The sequence below is a fragment of the Thunnus thynnus genome, chromosome 8, assembly GCF_963924715.1.
Source record: "Thunnus thynnus chromosome 8, fThuThy2.1, whole genome shotgun sequence".
Classification (NCBI taxonomy): domain Eukaryota; kingdom Metazoa; phylum Chordata; class Actinopteri; order Scombriformes; family Scombridae; genus Thunnus; species Thunnus thynnus.
This window is the reverse complement of record NC_089524.1, coordinates 16,558,082-16,571,527: the sequence shown is the minus strand read 5'-3', so window position 1 is coordinate 16,571,527 and position 13,446 is coordinate 16,558,082. Positions and strand designations below refer to the sequence as shown.

At 42.6% G+C, this 13,446-nt stretch overlaps 1 protein-coding gene across 2 annotated transcripts in view; it reads left to right on the top strand.

Annotated features, from left to right (window-relative positions):
- The first annotated feature begins 1,577 nt into the window (after positions 1-1,577).
- her6 (hairy-related 6) overlaps positions 1,578-13,446 on the top strand; it is a 58,816-nt gene continuing 46,947 nt past the window's right edge. Inside the window, exons 1-2 of one of the 2 annotated variants that reach the window (XM_067596782.1) lie at positions 1,578-1,644; positions 2,205-2,369. The gene's annotated coding sequence lies outside the window, so the exon portion shown is untranslated. Of the gene's footprint in view, positions 1,645-1,826; positions 1,842-2,204; positions 2,370-13,446 lie in introns of those variants that run through there. The other variant, XM_067596783.1, reaches the window with a different exon arrangement.

Genomic DNA, 13,446 nt, shown 5'->3' with positions numbered 1-13,446 from the left:
AAACTATAACAACCCCATACACTCAACACAAATCAAATGCACATTTTACTTGTACATTTTACTGCCAAGTCCACCCCACCCGCAGTCCAGGATTCCCCTTGAATATCCTCTAATTCCCCACTGGAGCTGATAACAAAGCCGTACGGGATGCCAACAAAGCCCCAGGAGATCCTGAAATATCCCACTACCAGCTCCCTCTCCCCCTTCAGGCAGAATAACTCCCTTTTCCTGCCAGAATTCCTTGTCTGTTCATCTTGGGCCAGACAATATGTGTTGCAGAGAATGTGAAACTCTGTGCGGATGGGCCCTTAGGGACATGTAGTCATCACATAGGTTTGGAATAAAGGGAGACCTGCCAGGAGAAGGGATGGTAACTCAAGCATAGAAAGGAGAGAAGGGACGAGCCATCCAGGGAGTCAGTGTTAAGGAAAATAAGACCTTGGTTCAGTTCCCTCTGCACGTGGCTCACACACCTCCAGGCTCAGGTGTGTTTTCTCCTCTCCTCTGGGAATGTTTACCGAGTGCATCAGCGCTGCTTTCACCAGGGTCTGGGGTCAATTTGCAGTCAAGTCAGTCAATTCTACGAGTGCATTTTGGTGAAAGTAGAATGAAATATTGAGCTAAGAAAATGTTTCAATATTATCTATAAATCTGTGAGTAAAATCTTCCAATCTCTGTTTTTATGATCAGCAAGGTTTTTGACGTAATGACTAGTTAATCCTCTTGGCTGCTTTTGGTATTTTCTTTCATATTGAGTCTAAATCATTTTGAGTGAGTCCAATAAAACGGGGTAATTATCTTGAATTTAACAAGTGTAGTTATTATATCCCTTGACACAAGTTTGGAATTCGTCAATAAACTGGACTATTCATTATCTTTAACCATAGCAACTGTTGAATAAATATTTCCATCCCTATTTATTTTTCTCTTTTACACAATCTTTCTCTTTTTACTACTGATTTCCATTAATTATGGTTGGTTATTTTGGTTTAAGTTTATATGCAGACCTAAAAAGTTCTCTCAGGATGTGAGTAATATTAATTTAACCCCACAAACACTATGAGCACTTTTGTGTGAACTGCAGTTTTGTTTTTACAACTTGAATTTGATAAACTGAGAGAGGATTAATATCCCCTCTGACATTTACTGAGAGTTTCACCCTGCAGTGTCATGTACACTGTATTTGTTGTGTGCAAAAGCCATGATGTCAGACTAAAATTCCCAAATGAAACAAAAGTGGTGATGAAATTATTACAGCAGCAGATTGTTGTCCAAGTTTATATTAGACAGTAGAAGAAACAATTAGGCCAAATAACAAATAGAAAGCCAACTGAGCTGATGTGTGTCTGTGTTTGTAACATCAAAGGTTCAGTTCAGAAGTTCACCGCACAAATTGAGCCTTTCCACACACCATACTTTATTATAAAACATGTGATTTTCTGTCCACTTACTAATTAATTGAAAATGCATCCTTTAAATCTGAATTCAGTTACATTATTTTCTTCATTCATTATCCAGCCATTAGATTCTTGCACTGGATAATTGTTCATATCTCCACCACTAGAGGGAAGTGTTGTCTCTGAATGGTCACTGAAACCTGCCTGAAGAGAAGAGGGCCAGCTTCTCCCTATCGGAGCAGTTTAGGTAAGAGTATTTATGATGTTAGTATTTTATGAATGTAAAGAATAAAACAACACAGTGAACATTGATCAAAAACACTGATATGAGCCAATTAGCGCATTAACATTAACATTAGATAGTGATAGACAGTGATTACTCTAATTGCTTCCACCTGGTGAGCCAAAAAGTTTCAGCTCAAAATTACATCATTTTGTAGAGTGGTGAGTTGTTATCTATTATGCTCATATCAAGCTTTAAAAAAGAAGATTTAATGTGAATTTCTTTGCTGAGACAGCTGACAAAACTGTCAGCTCAACCGAGTTCTCATCTTTCTAGCAAACATTATCCAAACTGTGGTGTCATCTTTTTTTATTATATTTGTTTTCAAAAACTTGTTTGAAAACACTAAGCTAAGTGCTTTGAGCTATTTGCTGAAACCAAATAGCTTCCGCACCACTTTGACAGTAAATATGTAATTTCCCGTTTCCACCCTGTGACTATCATTAGCTGTTGTATGCATTTCATGTGTATATATGTAGTGTGAGTGCACCCTGAAGGCTATACATTTCGCTGTCGATTCACAGATGTGGACCATCATCAAAGTGTACTTTTCCCCTTGAGGGAGGCATCCAACAGTAGGCTACACCCTTCTGAAGTCAGGAGGTCTGTGTTTGCTCCAGGGATTACATTACCACACCAGAGGCCTTCCAGACAGACCTACAGACTGACAGACTGCATCACCACCCAAGGTAAAGCCTCCTCTGCTGGTGGGTGCAGTGGACGGTTCAGGATAGGCCCAGGAGCTTCACGGTGTTCCTCTCTTTTCTGGGGAGTGTGTTGACTCAGATGGGACGAGTAAACAGAACTGGGGTGAAGCCATGTGGGCGCTCCTTTCTCATGGAGCCCTGGCCCAGTGGATTAGGCTAATGCTGGCCCATGAGGGGGGGTGTTGCAGTGCGGCCTTCACTGACAGGAGGTGATGGATTAGGGCTTTGTCAGGGTCCATGTCGGCCTGAGGGACCCAGTGATGAAGGAAGGAGGGAGGCAGAGGGGAGATCAGGGCCCAGGGGCAGCCCAATCCCAGGATCAGTAACATGTTGACAAGGGATTATCCCGTTTGGTGTGTTGCTGAGGTCTCATAGATGGTCTGGGAGAGAGATAGCAAGTGTACATGCACATGATGTGAGATGTCCAGAGATCTTTAACTGAAGGCAATGTTAGGGAGAGTGACTGATGGCACAGATGGTTGTTGTTACAGGTGATATAATACTTGGACACGATACTACTTGTGATGTGATATGTGTGCTATAAAGATCTGTGCATGATTTTCAAAATTCTCAGTCATGTGCCATCAAGACAGAAAAAAAATGCAGGTTTCCATGTCAACCAAGTAACAGTCAATTCAAATGATTGCTCCCTGTTCTCCTTTTTGAGACATCAAAATTAATCAAAATCTGCTGCTGTAGTGACTGTTAGAAATGAAAACCTTAATCATTTTGGGTTTCGACTACAAGCTCTGAGAGCCGTTGATTTAACAATAGCCGTAAATCCCCACGCATGAACAGAGATTGAATTACAGTAAGCGCTGGCGATAGCACCCTTTGCTGGAAACGGCGGTGGCATGGTATCTCAGCCACATTTTGCCTCCTTCGTCAAAATGTGAAAACCAGATTGTCTTTTTATGGGTTCCCTTTGAAATCTGGCACACTTGACCCTCCCTCCGCTGTGATTTTACTGCATGCTGTGGTTTATTTCTGGAAACCTCCTACGCTCTTCAGCTTGTTTAAGACGCCTGCCCAAGTGTGCCTTTTGTTTACTTTGCCAGTTGGGACAAACAGTAAAGTGAGGTGATTAAGCATTTGCATGAGGTCTTGAACGCCCCAACAGAAACCACAAGGAACATTTGAAGGGAGGCTCGTCAGTCCACAGTTGTAGGTACTGTTGAGAAAAAGGATCTGGAGGCGAATAAATTACCAAGTCTTGGCAATATCAGCCACTGGCAGTGGCACTGTCTTTACATCTGGGCTTTGTCTAAAGTTATTAAATGTGAAAAATGAGCTCTCCTGTGTGATGTTACGGTAAACGATATGGAATGACATTATTTGACATGAGAGCTTTCTATCATCTACTTTAGGAATATAAAATGATACTCTGAGGAGGTCAGATATTTGACATTTAACTCTGCAATTTTTTGCCAGTAATACATGCCTCAGAAGATGGATTTGTATTGAGGTTATGAAACACAAATTATTAGTCTTACATATTCAGATCATGAGAGAAGGGAAGGAGGTAAGGGGGAGTAAAGGGGGAGAGTGAGACATGACTGTGAGAGATAGTGACTGACATGTGGCAAGGAGGCACTGATCCGTCTCTTGACGAACTTGTCACCTCACCACGCTCCGTGTGTCAGGGCCTGGCAATCTCCCTGTGTCAGGCGTGGGTGGCCTCCTGACACGCGTTTGAATGTGTGTGTCACGTCCGTCTGGGCTGAAACCGCTCCTGAACACACACCCACACAACGACACTGACACTGTGCCATCAGGCCCGCCACCAAGCCCAGACGGAGTCCCTGGCAATCACAACCTTTATCTCTTCCCTCTTTCTCTACGGGTTTCTCTCAACCTCTCAGTCTCCCTGTTGCTTTCTCTTCCTCTCAGAGTCTAGCAGTCATTGGTTGAGTACAACCACAGACATTAACCAGCAATTTGGGCCTGAATGATTATATTTAATGTAATTACGACCATGAGAAACAGAAAGAGGGCCTTGGGAGTGCGCCCAGCTCTTGGACTGAGTTCATCTGAAAATGAACCCTATGCTGTAAATTGTGAGTACCTGTCAGTGAACAGAGTGCCAGCCAGTCCTACACAGGCGTCACTCATAGACCCCACTCTGTAATTGCCTGCTAGCTGGAGCTGCTGTGTAATTTTTTGACGTGGCTCTGTGGCGGTGGTGGCGCTGACAGAATAAGGGACTAGAGATTTAATGCCCGGTCTCAACTTTCTCCCAAGCTTCTGACTCTCTCTTTCTGCTCTATTGGTGAACCTTTTTATTCCTGGCTTCAATTATTTTCTGTGGGCTAAACTCAGGCTGCCCAGGTTGTTGCAAGAAGGGCACAGTCTGGCATGAGTTAAAAGCGACTTTAGTGTCAGTTGTAGAGCTGGATCATATCCTTGTTTTTGCAGCAAAAAGCACTACGAAGATCCCATTAATTCAGTGGGAAATTTGGAGAGATGTCATTCATATTCACCGAGGAAGGCTGCGTGTCTTCACATAACAGATGTCGGTCCATTTGCTGACACCCTACATATTCATTCCAGTGCATTCCTGCAGGTGTGTTTGTAGGTGGTGATCTCCCTGTGATGCACCCACTCAGCATAAAGAGTGGGAGGAGGAGGAGGAGGAGGAGGAGGAGGAGGGGGAGGAGGGAGGGTGAGTCTTTAGTGACAATAGCTCCCCCCCGGACACTCAGTGGGTGTGGGCGGGGGGCATTTAAAGGCCATTCATCCCCCGGCAAGACCCCCCGAAGACTCCCCCACATTCTAGGGATGACTACCTGCCCAGGAGCTCTCTCTCAGCCCATCTGTCCCTCCTTTTCCCTCCTTCACCAAAGTGCTCCTGGAGAGGCTGCAGGCTCCTCCACACACACGTACCAATGGGTGATTGCTGACTCAGCTCTGCATCAGGCTGACGGTGCAAATGGAGCAAGGCAGGGGGTAAAGAGTGTGTGAGCGTATGTGTCTGTGTGTGGGAGGACATGGGCTGCTGTTGTATTTGTTGGGGAATGAGTCGGTGTGTCTGTTTGTGTGCGTGGGAGTTACCGGGCGGGTGATTGAGCATTCATTAGTGTTGATGGATGTGTGTGCGTGGGTGTTTTTTGTGAGTGGACAGATACGTGTGTATGAGGTGGTGGGTGTGTGTGGGTTTGTATGTAGGAGGAATTCAGTGGGTGGCTGTGGGTGTTTTACTGTGTAGGTGGGTGCGGGGTTTGATATCCTGAATTAAATATATGCAAACTGACTTAAATGTATCTACAAAAAAAACTCATAAACATCAGTGACACATTAACATTTTGCCTCTTACAATTAAACACAGATTTTTAAAAAAAAATGTAAAAGAGAAGAACAGTTTTTGAATACATTTAAGCATCTAAATGTCTGAAATTATGATTATGAATATTGAATATTGTTGAAAAAAATCTCAACATAATATAAATATAATATATACCTATCATCTGCAAATTGTTCTTGTATGTAACACATGCACAACAAGGTAAATTTAATGCCTGATAACATGTCTGTAACATAAGATTTTGGTGTCAATGCCAATTTCTCATCTAATTTGGATAAATATTTAGCTTTGGGATATTTTTGCCCAAGATGATCCATTCATGAAATTTTGATGCCAATATGCAGGTGTGTTTTTTCAGCAACATGCCCTCATTTCTTGCAGCAAGGCAGCAGTTTGTAGCCTTATTCCCATAAGCGGGTCTATAGGAACAAGCACAATGTGACCTTCATTCCAGCAAGCTCAGCCCATTAGTCCAATTTACTCAGCTGTCAAACTCCAAATTCACACTCTCATCCACTCTGAGAGCAGCAGGTTAAAAGAAGAAAGGCGTTCTGCATTCCTCTCACCCTCTTGGTTTTAAACCTCACGGTCTTTGCACAGAAACTTGCTGAATAAACCTTCCTCTCTGTCCAGCAGTGAGAAACCAAACCTCATCCCCCTCCCTCAGTGGGAGGATGACTGTAGATGAGTTTGTAGTTGAGAACACTTTCTGGCAAGCAGGCATGCCGCCGGCTGCACACACGAGGCCTGCAGGCGTGGGAAAGACCTGACTCTGATAATAAGCAGCATTTGGCCCTCCTAACCTCTGCAGGCTTTGGCTCGGGTTAGTTGTCTCTTTCTCGCTCACTTGTTTTCTCTCTCTTTCTCTCTGTGAGTGGAGGAGTCACAGGAGAGGAGGTCAGCCAGGGAGAGGCCCACAGCTGTGGCTGCGAGGTCTCGGTGTGTTTATTTGGGCAAGCCCAACCAAAATAAGCTCCAGCCAGGCATTGCTCCTGAGGACTGGGGCCACCACCGCTGCGGTGCTTTTCATCCTAACAATGGGGAAAGTGCTCTGATCGAGGAGGGTGCTGCACGGCAAAGTTTACTGTACAACAGCTGCCTCATCTGTGGGGGAGGAAGTGTGCTGCAGATGTGGACAGGATGGATGGTTCATGTTCCCACACCTACTCAGTTGTACAGTTGTTCACCCGTGCTCGGCGGTCAGTGAATGAGTTCCTTTGTTTAGCATGAGAAAGTTTGCCTGCCGAGTGGGAACGCCACAGGGCGGAGATCCAGAATGAGTACAGTGTTTAATATTTACATTAAACAGGTTACATAGGGTGCATAATGTGTACGCACAGAGCTATGCACCTCAGTACATTACAAAATATCGTCTTTATATAATGTTGAAAGCAGTTAGATGTATTTGTAATGTGATCCTTATGCAATGTTCAGTATTTTCTGTTAGTCATGGTAGTTTGGTAAAATCTGAATAGCTCTGTCATTGATAATGATGTAAAATAAACAAACAACACAGTTGCCCAGGTTATTTTAATGGGGATCGACAGGCCTTTGTCTGTGATCAGAGAATAAAGGGCTCTAAGCTAAACAAAGTAACGGAGTAAAATTACAGGTGTTACTTCTCAGTGTGTTTATAGCTGGTATAATATAAGCTAACTTTGGATGGGAGGGCCATAAAATACATAGGGTCACAACAATGCCTTTGATTCACTGACCTGCTCTGCTATCACTCAGGTGATCTATATTGGGGGTGAGCAGTCCTTTTATTTGCAGAATAACAACATCCCCATCCTGCTTTACTCATCACACTATCCTGCACTGACCCCTCCAATTAAAAGGGTCACCCAGCCCTATGCAAAGGTGAACAGGTGTGCCCCAGGCCTCACTAGGCTGGGTGATTGACAGCTGCCCGCCCACCGCCCCCTCCAGCCGCCAATCACTCCTCCCTGCCCTGGCCACCTCCTCTCTGCTGCAGCTCTGCTCATCTGTTCTGGGTCGTAAAAGTTGACAGATGATTAGCTGTCCTGCTTATCTTGTTTGCTCCGCTTCCATGCTGTGAAAGTCACCATCTAGCTGTTTATCTGAATTTTGTACCCTGCATCATACCTTGCCCATGCCCAAGGCCTTAACATACCTCCTCCTTCTCACCTCTGCACAACCTCTACAGGACTCAACATTTCCAACTCCATCCTTCCTTCATCAGCAACCCCCCCCCGACCCCTCCTTGCATAGCTCCTGTCGGTCAGTCAGCACCTTAGGTAAAAGCCCTGGATGTGTTTGCCTGTTGAGGCCCCTCTTGGCTCTGACAGTGGGGGAACTGCGTGGGGCCACAAAGAGGGACACGTGTCAGCAGAGCCGACAGACAAAGCAGGTGCTGTTGCCGGGGCTCAAGGAGGGGCAGCTGTCCGTCAGACCTGCTGCACCCAAACACTGACCACATCACATATGGCCACTAGATCAGGGCCTGACTGATTGACAGCCAGCCAGTCAACTCTACTGCTGGAGACTGACCTTAAACTGACCGCAGCTTCACTGACGTCAGAATTGTAAAACAAGTATTCTGGTGTTTTGTTGCTGGTTTCAATACTACCATGTGTTGTTTGAGAGCCAATTTAAAGGGCCAATAAGTTAAATTTGAGGTTGATTATGAGTGTTGCTAAAGAACTTCCTCTTGTTGACCATCTTTTTTAGCCACAGAAATTGCAGAAAGTCTCCCTTTAATCCACATTTATTAATTTACCAAGTGTGACTGTAACAAGCAACAGATGCCAACACACTGTATCTGCCACATCTGCCAGCTTTTATCTGCACCCTAATTTTTGCTACAAGCAGGATGCTTCCAGCCAATCACCACCTCCAGGGGGCCCGCGATTCTTAACCATTACCCCCCACCTCCTCTGAAATTAAAATGCAAAAATGCAGACTGCCCTGTGAGATTCCTCGCTACAATTCGCTGTTCTTCCCCTCCCCTAACCCCGACTCCCCTGAAGCATCACTCTGAGGTCTGACAGCAAGTGGGTGACTTCTGACAGGTCGCATTGATCTCCTAGCTGGGAAAGAAGTCAGCTTGACAATGGAGAACATGTGTCCATTTTAGGACAAGCCTTAACTTGTCTGACCCCCTCATTTGGGATGCACCCACAAAAAAGCCATCCTTTGGTTAAAAAAAATATTTCATCTTCTCAGACAGGAATTTGTTCCCTTGTAAATGTTATGGCCTGACTTGTTTGAAGTAAAGTAGAAATGATTGTATTTTGTTTTTCATCTAAATACTGAATAGAAGCATTTGTCTTTAATTCAGCAATCTGCAATGTTGCGCACTTTCTGCTTGGTGGGTTGTGTTGGTGGGTTAGATTGAGGGCTTTTTTGGGGTTCCTTTAAAGCGGCACCATGGAGAAATGTGTTATCGTCTGTGTGTGATTAGGTAGTTCTGTTCCATTGCTGTTGCTTCCATGTGAACATTAAATAAGAGCCAGCCCACTTCTAAAATGTCTTTGATAGATGATATGAATAGCTAAATTCATTTATACAGCTTTGAAATGACTCAAACTGGTCACATTAATAAAAGGGATCATAATGGAGACACAGATAAGCAGGAAGATGGTTTAGTTTACATTTGGCTGGCTTGTTGCTGTATTACACATTACAATGATTGTTGGAAAACCACAGTTTTACACTGTGATGTGCACTTAGAGTAGAGCTGTGCGTGCCTAAGACACAGTAGGCTTCAGCACAAGGCGGGGTTGGCTTTCTCTGTCCCAGGCCTGCATATGTATACAGTATATGTGTGAGAAAGACAGGAAGAATTGATTTCCCTTGATAAAACTGAACTAGAGGATCTGGGAGGTAGAGCATGTGTGCATCTGACTGCCACAGCAGCCTGTAATAGTTTTACAGAACCCCTTTGAATGAAACAGTGTGTGCTGATGGGGAAAAATGCCAAGATTGCTTATCTGGGTTCGCAGTGGCAGCAGGCTAATCAAGGTAACAAGATTCTTCCCAGCCATTTCCTCTAGCTTGCTCACTCAAAGTAAACGCTTTTATCTTCACTGTTGTCACTACTCATAGCTCATGACCAAAGGTGAGGTTTGGAACATACACAGAGAAGTTTGCCTTCAGACTCAGCTCCTTCTTCACCACAACTGTCCACATTATTTCTGACGCTGCACCAACCTTTAAAAACAACAATTTCAAATGACATGTTTTGGATGTGTAGACACAGCAGGGTGGTTCTGCTCTTGACTATGTCTGGACACCGAGGTTAAACAGCTCAATACAAGTACTGTACTGCTTGCTCCTCAAACTGATTTTCAGTTTATGAATGCCATATTTTGCCATTGATTGCTTCTCAGTATGGACGTTTGCACGTGCTCATGACAGCAGGGTTAAATGGATAGCACCTACTCATCGGTGTTGACGTCTGAGAAGTACTTGCTAAAATAGTCACTCATTGGTGCAGGATGAAACGTGATGAAGTCATGCTTTACATCTACTGCCAGACGGTTTGTCTCCAGAAAGTCAGTTAGTAGTGTGAATGTGTCACTTATCCAGGATAACAGCCTTATTCTATAAGTTGCGGTTTCGCATATCTGGAGTCTGGATGAGTTGTGATAAGATGCAATAAGCTATAGCTCCTGTTGTAAGATATGACATATTACAGAATATAATAGAAAAGAAAAACTAAACATGGGCTAAACCCACAAACAGGTGCGGTTGTTTTCTACTTCCTCTGTTGTACAGTTTGGTGAGAGATGATAGAACACCTTTCCTTCTCTAGTTTAAGTTTTCTGTCAGGGCAAATAGGCTGACAGGCCCTCATATTGTACATGTGTATGTGTGAGGTCAGTGTGAGGGGACTGGCACGCCAGTGAGTGACTTGATTTCAATCTGGAGACATAAAGTTGATTTCAGGGTGAGTTAAAGGCCCAGCACTAAATCAAACAGGATTCTCAAAAGGAAATATTCTCAGCTGCCAATCCACTCAAACCATATAAGACACAAATACTGAGTGATAGAGTTAGGCGAGGACAGCCAGAGGACAGTATGATGTCAGAAATCTGTGTTATAACTATTAGAGAATGTGGTGACTTGCCATCAAGGTAATAAACCTTTTAAAGTAAAAACAATTTGTGTATAATCCTGTCAGCACTTTTATCATAATACATTTCCCATAAATGTAATAAATGTAACCTGAAAGTCACATTTCCCCTTTTATCAGCATTATTTCATTGTTGGTTTTTATTGCATGAACAAGCAGGTTTATTTGAGTTCATTTCCACTGATGACATGAATATCATTAGTCATATGCAGATGTAGCACCATTGTTATCTTCCTATTGTAATTATTCTGATTGAATGACATCTCTACTGTGATGATTATTAGTATACAACATATTACATTTTTAGATCAATATGTTTCATGTATATCCATGTCTTGCATATGCTCTTGATGATTCTGCAGATGTGTAAACTGCCAACATTTGTTAACTTGTAAACTATCGATAGTTAACATAGCACAGATTCTTTCAAATCAATAGCAGCTGTTCAGTTGGGTACATTTTTGTCCTGCTTCTGTTACAGCTGCAGTTAGTTATTCAATAATTTCAATGGTGATTGAAGGAATTAAGTTTCATCTTATCTCAGGCATACTAGAACCCTTACATTTAGATTTTCACGCCAGTGGCACTGTTGAATTTCATTTTAAACTCATATAGTTTCTGGATCTCAGATGTACTTAACCATCTATGTCAACACTGCTCCTTTTGTGGAAATAGGCAAGAAAACAATATTTTGAGTCATTTCATCTTTCAAGAGGCCACAGTTAATTGACGACATCCCTCCTTGCGTCACTCACGACACCACAAGCTGAAGTGTGGTGAGTGTGAGTCTGTGTGAAAATGACAGCAAGTGTTCTAGCGAGGAGTAGGAGGGTGGCGACTGTGCCTTTCATATCAATGCGAAATGAATTTGTGTTCTAATTAATGCATCACAGCTCGGCCGATGCACCAAGCAGCATGTGCTGAGGGCTCCAATCTGCATGGAAGCTCAAGCTAACTAGAGAAATGATTACAGTTTTACTATATCTCTCTTGTTTGCTATTTCCATGGTTACTCTCGAATGAAGTGCCTTTTTCAGTTTTTGAGATGTGGTCCTCCAGTTTTGACATAGCTGATGTTGTTCAGAGATTGTGTTATACAGAGCTGAAGTGAAACTGGAACATTCAGATTTTGTTCCAGAAATAAGACAATCCCATTGACATTTATAATAGTGCATTTAACTAACAATCTAGCTGTAAAACAGCCTTCTCAACAGTATGTGATGTTGTTCATTGCCATATTTAGATAAAGATGGCAATAAAACAAACAAACAATCTAATATTGTTATCCATTCAACATTTCTGTTATTAGTGGCCTTTAACAAACCAGACACTGAGAGTTAAATGTCATTGCTTGACAGAGGAGGCGAGTCCAGAGGTCGAGAGGCCACAGCAAGTTTAGACATGTCTGTAGGCCAGAGAGGACTGAACGATATTGAAGTTTTTTGACAGCAGAGATTACAGCTAGTAAGTTGAAAAAACAACTTCAGAGGAAAGAGTATTGGTGAATTTTATGGATATGGACAAAGCCAAGTTATGATGACATAAATACTCGCACTGCCACGCTGGTAAAATTTCATGTGATCTGTAGTCTTTTGTATGCTCACACAGTTATCTTTGTACAACTGTTAAATTTATAACAGCAAGTGCTCTGGTGGATGCCAATTTGTCTTAGAATATGAAAAGTAAACCTTCAGTTTCAGAAGGTTCAGAAAGACTGATGAAAGAAAGAAGTGACAGATTGCATTTAGCTTCAGAAGCTAGTTGGCTAGCCTGGATGTGATGTCATGACTTTACCTCTCTATTACTATTTATGTATTAAGATAAGATAATATTTTTAATCATTTGCGCTCAAGTTAATATCACATGTTACTATATTGTTCCACAAGATACTCCATATATTATTGAAGTAATGCACACTTACTTAAGGAGAAATTTATTAGTTTATTTGTATGCACCCAACATGGATCTTATATTCTATAGTTTAAAACTATGGAATACAACCGACTTAAAAACTTAGTAACAGTTGTGTAACGTTGTAACAGTTTTACAGCTAAGTATTTATTTTAGTGTAGTAAAATAAGGGTTTAGATTTATTGAATGAAGATACATGAATTATTTATTCTCACATGAATCTTGCTCGTCTCTCTTGACCTCTCCAGTGGCATCAGGCGCCCTCACTTACCAAACCACTGTTTTCCCTGCTTTTACATCTGTGACCTTTGATAACCAGAACACATTAACCAGTCATTGTCTGACATTCAACTCCATTCAAAGCCTGGGGTCACAGTCACAAATCAATACCTTGTGTTTCATATCTCCACAAGCAGAATCTCCTAATCAGTCAGGAACAGTGTGGATCATCCACTGATGCCTTTTCCAGCCTCCTCTTTTTAAAGACACTGGTGGAAATAAGTGGCAGTGGAAAACATGTTTATAGATGTTTTATGGCACAAATGAGAATATGAAGTATGTATCCCCATCACTTGAGTGCACGCTCTGTGCTTGTTTTGTTGGCTACCTGCAGATCCTGTCTGTTGTCTGACAAATGTCCAACATAGAAGTCTAGTATTTTAAACTCACCTGTGAGTTTATCACACACCACGTGTTCATAAGGATAGAATAGACTTCTTCCCATGATCACCCTAGATGTGGACAGATGGC